The sequence below is a fragment of the Argopecten irradians genome, chromosome 13 (assembly GCF_041381155.1).
Source record: "Argopecten irradians isolate NY chromosome 13, Ai_NY, whole genome shotgun sequence".
Classification (NCBI taxonomy): Eukaryota; Metazoa; Mollusca; class Bivalvia; order Pectinida; family Pectinidae; genus Argopecten; species Argopecten irradians.
In genome coordinates, this window is record NC_091146.1 from 9,202,139 (window position 1) to 9,210,085 (window position 7,947).

Below are 7,947 nucleotides of genomic sequence, written 5' to 3' on the forward strand. Positions count from 1 at the left end.
TTTCAAGAATTTTTATTTTCATAAGGTATTCTAATGTAAATATATGGATTGAATGTATTTTTTCTAATTTTCATAGCGGCTATGAATAGCAGAAGCTAACTACATATCCCGTGGAGCGCGTTAGCGCTCCTCGGAAGATATTTAGATACCTTCTGCTATTCATAGCCGCTATGAAAATTAGAAAAATACATTCAATCCCTATATAAATAGTTGCGTTTCCATACAAAACATCAATGCATGATAATTTGCTTCTTTTTCTCATTTAATATGAAAATGTAAATTGAAACTACGATTTTTTTTTCTTTTAAATTGGTCAACATTGTTAATGCAGAAATGCTGTTCATTTCTTGAATTATGATATAATGAGCTTTTCTTAAACAATATTAAAGCAAATATACTTCACACAACGAGCTATATATTTATTGGATAAGTATAGCAGAGTTGTTCCCCTTATGTCACATGTTTTATCTTTCCCATACATTTGATTGTTGTTCTTTGGTTATAACCGGTTCTCAAGTACCAAGTGTTTATATTTTCAGATCAAACGATAACGTCAGGGTTTCATCATGTAGCAAATAAACTTTGAATACCTAAAGTGAACATGATCTTGATTTCAAAATCTGAACAAAGCCTCGCATTTAGCCAATCTTATATAATAATAATTAATTTTATCTGTTTCCATAGTAAATCCGAGTTTTTGATTGGCAGATACTTTTACTTATTATACTATGAAGAAAATAATTCGAAAATGGCGCGAAAACGTGACGTTATCATGATGTCACAATAGACAAGTCTATGTTGCGTATTGATTTTGAAAAAAATATCCATTCGAAAATCAATGGAATCGTACGTTTAAACGTATTTTTAATGTTATCAAGTAGTCTGAAAAATTAATTATAAGCATTGATGTCACTATTTGTTAACCTCATCGTGCTATGAAATATATTTTGTTTGCAAACTTTTGTGAGAATCTGCTACGCTTTCATACCCCGACGAAGTTAAAACATAGATATATCATTGCTTAAATATCAGTAGTATATTAAGATGAAACAAATATTTATGTCTCATTCACACCATGGCAAAAACTGTGTAATATAATTTACTACCGTTATTTGCTTAAATAACATTTTGAACTTCCAATGGTAGTGTTATTTATTTATAATACACTTATTTTGTCATCTGAGACGAGCGTAGCATTCGACCTGTCACATAGCAATGCACGTTTCCCCTTTCCATATCGGAAACTTGTTACATTTTGTATTTATTTAAATATTTATGTATGGGCCCGCAGTGGCCGAGTGGTAAAGTTGTATCGACATATAACCACAAGCCCTCAACCACTGGGTCGCGAGTTCGTATTCAATGTGGGACAGTTGCCAAGTACTGACAACTGTTCGGTGGTTTTTCTCCGGGTACTCCGGCTTACCTCCGCCAATAAACACCAAGTCCTTATATGAGCCTTGCTGTTAATAGGACTTTAAACTAAAAAAAACCCAAAAACCAAATGTATGTAATAAAGTAATGACAATATTGCAATGTTAACAAATGACAACAAAACTCATTGATATACATTAATACGTTTTATTTATGAATTATTTACAATTAAAATTATTACGTAGTTTTACAAATAATATATCTGGATCATAAGTTGTATCACTTTCGGTATCACACGCTTTTTGTTTTATTTAGTATAATGAATTCAAACAAAAAATATTTTACATGTACATGGGAATGTAATACAACTACAACCTGTGTTTTAACTCTACAAAAAGTATTCAATGACATCGCATATGTAATATACAGATGATCTTACATGTACGAATGACTATAGATTATTGATTCAAATGGTTCAATTTGTATATGGCACGAGCCTTTAGGTGAGTACCATAGTTAACTATTTCAAGATATTAATAAATGACATATAACGTAGCCACTGGTGCAATGTTGTATTTATCACATTCCCAATGATTACATAAATATAAATTAAACTTGCGATTTCGTTTCTATATAAGAAGAAAACTCTTTTATATGTGAAATAAATGATATGGATATTCTACAAGAGGGTCATAAAATGTCATGTCATCATATTTTGTGATCCCATGGGTAGTTTACCCTTTCATTCATACCAACATTTAAAATATATTTTCTCCGATACCTCGACGTTTTTATTACATTTTCACAATTAAAGTATATCACGCCGATTTGAAATCTGCATCAAAGTCAGTTATCCAAACATGAAATATTCCAGAATTTTAACTCAAATTGCTGTTTGTCTGTTCCATAGTAAAACCAGCATTTTTTCTAAAAATAAAGCCCGATCTTAATAAAAAGGAATCTTGTTGATATAGTGACATCAAACGGTTGCATTGAAATATATGCCCGAATTACCGAGACAATCGTGCAAAGTAGAATTTAGCTTGTGATGCCATAATTACATGTGACATGACAATGATATTATAACACAATGTACTATACAATAGTGTTGCCAAAACCGTATGGCATGGATGAGCCAGCTATGTAAATAATATCTCAAATATAACATGACATTGGGCGCTTTTCATTGCATGGTCCTCGTATGGTACAGCGTTATACGTATTCTTGCACTGGGTTAAATTCATATTATCTATGGGATACTGTAAAATTGCTTATAAAATTACATGAAAAATACTCTTCATATTATTACATTTCATACATACTACATTTTGTATTTTGACACTTACACATGGGTATGTTAAAGTTATACAAATAATTTATTAGTCATATCAATGGTTTGTATAGATCATCTTTAACATTCAACATACTGTTAGGTTTTTGTTACATATCCTCATTGATATTTATATACTAATACATGTATATCAACTCATCAATTTTCACAAAAATATGCATTCTATATTTTATATGTAAATGTGATATCGTGTTCATATCTTTCTTCTCTTAACAATTTTCAAAGCTATTTTGCCATAAAGTTCATACTAACAATACCGAAATGTATACAAAAACAAAGTACTTTAAACACAAAGCTTTAAATATCCAAAGAAAAAATAAGGATTCAAAGTGAACCACGGTGATACTATCATAGCTGATAATATCATCGTTTACTATGCAGTTAACTGAATACAAAACTGTAGTCTTACAACAACCAACCAATAAACATATCTGATCAGTTTTGACAAAATAAACATTCAGTCTGTATCATATCTGATCAGTTTTGACAAAATAAACATTCAGTCTGTATCACTGTCCTTATGCACACATGTTTCAAATATAAATATTTTAATTTTCACTGAAGTTGGACTCAATGAAACTACTTAAAAAAATCCGGTTTCATTTGTTCATGAGCTTAGGTATGAACTTGGGTATCTTAACATCGGTTTTCGCGCAAAAAATGAAATATTTTATATATACCTACTTTTGCCTAAGAAGCTTCCTACTGGGCCTAGATTCCTAAGTTAAGCCTAGATCTAAACAGCGGTGGTTTAAAAAAATATTTGCAAATATTACGGACAGATTTCTACAATTTTAAAAGCATTTTTATGAACTCTCGTTTTACTGACTCCGTGACTCTTGTGTATCGTTCGAGTTAGCAACATTGCCTACCGAAGCAAAATAAAATGTGCCATGTCCCTGTGTGACGTGTGTCGAAACTACGTTAGAACGTCTCAGTTACAAACAAATCATGAAGCCTAAACGGCGATAAGAAATACTATGTAAAAGTCAACGAGTGTTGATTTACCTTTAATCAGTTGTTTAACTTGTATCAAGGCTAAAGGCTACATAACCCACTGGAACCTTTTCGTTCCCATCACGTTACGTTGACTCTCCATTTTGAATCGAAGCGGGAGACAACCGTATCACACAGTCTAGACATTATCCTTCCGCATCTTCGGCGGACGATTTTTGCAATCACTTCTAAATCTATTGTAAATGTTTTATGTTTCATCTGGATTACATTGATAATAAAGTTGTTTCTAAATAAATGTATGGCAAATTTTAATATTTGCGCTATTTATTTTTAATTAGTTGTATTCGCGAAGCAGCAGTTCATTCAATTTGTTTCAAGAGCAACTCAATTCATCACCCCATGATTTCGACCAAAGCAAGATTCAATCCTTAAATGAATAATGTATATACATATCGACATGTTTATAAACAAAATTTAACATAAACAACGTTAGTATTGAATTAATTAATTTCAATATCGTTTTGAAATATTTACTTAAACCATTTTGCAATTTAATGCAAAGCATACAAAAAAGTTGATAACGCTTATGGTGAGTTAAACCTGATTTCTTGTGTAAAACATATTCTTTAGCATCTAACTACGTTATCTCGCACTATGTATAGTTGAATTTAAAATATGTGACAATAGACTTAGGTATATTGAAATACTTCGAACGTTTACTTATCTAATTCTTTTTGTTAACTCGAATTATATCGCTTAGAATTTTACTTATTTGATTGTTTTAATTCAAAGCCTGTTAAAACATGCTGTATAATTTGAATCGTGATATTCTGTCCTCTGTTGAATCGAAATTGTGATACTTTATATTAACTACATATTCCGATTCTTGAATCAAATTAGTTTATATCGACTCCAGCTCATTTTTCCTTTCACTGAACTATACCTATCCGAACCATATCAACCCGAACATTCGGTCTTTAATGAACACGTAAAATAAGATTATGTTTATGATTACATCATTATACTATCTTCCATTTGACTGTGATTGTTAGTATCTATAAAAAATGAATTAAAAATCTGGTTAGTTTACTAAGGAGAGAATAAAAAAATACACACTTCATTGATATGATACAGAGGCTCGATAGTGTAAAGTTAAAAGATTGGTAGCAATTGCAGTTAAAAGCATTATTCTATTATTAAAACGTTCACGAGGTCAACACAAGTTTGTACCGAGCATAAAAACAATGAAGCCCATTGTTGTCGAATGAAATTGGAAATGTTATATTATTTCAATTCATGAATTGATAAACCAATTGTTTTATTAAAATTAAGAAAAAAACAACATACAGAACTGAAAGTATAACACAATATTTCTCAAAATGAATAATTTGCGCATTTGTTTGGATCTCGATATGAACTAGGTTGGATTCTCTTAATGACGTATATAAAAATATATGTACCACAATGTGTGAAACATTAGATATCTAAATGTCTAGATGTTTAAATATCTACTGTAAGATACATATTTCATTTCAACAAATTTTATTGCAAATAATATGCAAATGGATTTGGCAACAGGCAAAGCCTATATTAGCCATCTCCAAACAAATCCGGTATAGTACAATTATCAACAAATTATTTTAACATTTAACATTACATTATGAATGAATATTATTATTAGTGTATCTCCCCAACCTATCATAGTAGAAAAATCTAAAAAAATCTTTTAGTTTCAGATATATATTCTGATATGCATTGCAATAAATATGTATTTTTTTCTTCATCACAATTGTCACAGCCATGTAGTAGAATTTTTGTGTTAAAATGCGAGTGGGGGATATTAGAGTTATGTATTTTGGCTCTGAGTGATGATCTTTGTTCATTAAATAGAGGACATATGAAAAGATAGTGTTCGGCTGTTTCATTACCAAGGCCACAAGAACAAATTGGAGAATCTCTCAAATGATCGCGAAATAGGTCAGAATTTAGATTGCTAGAGGAGTTTCTGAGCTGGCACAGAGTAATATTTATAATTCGAGAACCTTTGTTTATAAAGGTATTTGTTATATCAGGTTCCATTTTATTAATGTTAAAAAGGAGTGTTTTAAATTGTGCAACAGTATTAACATTCGATAAGTCAAAGTTTAAAGCGAAAGAATTAAATTCTCTAAAGGTACTTGGAAAAAAACTAGTATAGTAACTTGCAGTTCTGCACATAGGAATATTAAAATATCTTGTCATCCTTAGTGGATATCTCTCATTTTCAGGCTGATATAAAAATGGTTGTACAATTTCAATCAAATGCTGTGGAGCAAATCCACGGAGTATCTTAAACATAAGAATAAGTTTGTGTTTTTGACGCCGATCTGAGAGAGATTCCCAAGCTAGTTCTTTATAAAGTATATCATGGGAGGTACCTCTGCGCAATCCCGTTATAAAACCTAGCGGCTTCTAAGTGGACAGACTCTAACAGAAGTTTACATTGTTCAGTACAGTTATCCCATAAAACATCAGCATATTCTAAAATAGGTAAAATATAACTTTTATAAATCTTTAAAAGAGTTTTACGTGACACTCTTTTTTTTAATGTTTTTAAAATATTTATCCTTTTAAATGCTTTCTGGTATACATAATCTATGTGGTGAGTCCATTTACAATCGTCAGAAAGTAAAACTCCTAAATGTCTATGTGTGCTAGCTGTATGAACCGTGTTATTGTCAAAATATATATCGGGATGAATGACGTTTCGTTTCCTTGAAAATATTAATGATTCAGTTTTAGTGGGGTTAAACTTTATGTCCCATTTCAGAGCCCAGGTACTTATATTCGAAAGATTTTGTGAAAGTGTATGGGCAGCATAGATTTGGTTATTATCAATTACTTCACTAATCGAAGTGTCATCTGCAAACAATTTGCAATCACTAGTAACAATATTAGTTATGTCGTTAATATATAATAGAAATAAAAAAGGGCCTAAGACAGATCCCTGGGGGACTCCAGCGTTAACAGTTTTAAATGTAGAGAAAATGCCTTCAGTTAAAACACGTTGCTTCCTATCAGTAAGATAATATCTAAACCTCCCTAATAATTTCCCTTTAAATCCATAAGATTCTAATTTAAATAATAGTCCATCATGTCACACTCTATCAAAGGCTTTACTTATATCACAGAAAACAGACCGAACTTCTTTTCCTTTGTCTAATGAGTCAGTGATATTATTGTATATCGAAAGAAGTTGGTTCACAGTTGAATCACCGGGAATGAAGCCGGACTGATGTTTGGTGATTACTTCACAATCACGTAGGTAATTATAGAGATACTTAAAAATTACTTTTTCTATTATTTTACTGAAGCAAGAGGTGATAGAGATGGGTCGATAGTTGGAAATATCATTTACATCACCTTTCCCTTTGTATATGGCATTGATGTTAGCAGCTTTCCATGGCAAGGGAATACAACCAGTTTCCATAGTTTTATTGCAGAGAAGGGTAAGAGGAATAGAAATAGAGGGTGTCAATAAATTTATGAATTTTAGGACAATACCATCAGGTCCCGCAGGTTTCTTTTCATTAAGATTAGAAAGCTGATCATTGATATCCTGTTCAGTAAATACAATATTGTCAATCTTAAAAGGAAACTCGGGAGGAGGGGGAAGAGGATCAAGATCATTAGAAGAAGTGGAGATTGAAGAGAAGTATGTATTTAGGTGTTCCGCTTTTTCAAAAGGATGTTGGAGAAAAGACTCATTATGTTTTAGAGGGGGGATAGACGTTTGCTTATTATCAATTTTTAACAAAGATTTAGCAATTTTCCACCATTTATCTGGAGACAAGCTATTATTATTTAACGATGATTCAAGTTTCATGAAATAATTTTGTTTTGTTTCTCTCTAATTAGGTTAATAGTTTCATTTCGAACTAATCTGTACATTTCCCAATGAATAGGGGAGTTTGAATTAATAGCTTTTTTGTGGATGCGGTTCCTCTGTCTAATTTTTAATCTAATCGTGTTTGTAAACCAAGGCTTATCATTCGGTCGCACTGTAACTATTTTTTGTGGTACATGGTCATTTATTTGTGTGTTAATTGTTTCAACTAGAATATTATTAAATTCGTTTACATCATTATTTTGTGAGATAGATATCCAGTCAATATTACTAATATTATCATTAATCCTATCAATATCAGCACCATCATATTCATATATCGTTTTCTTATATGCAGTTTGTCTATATACTGAATATGATATACAAAAGTTAATAAGAC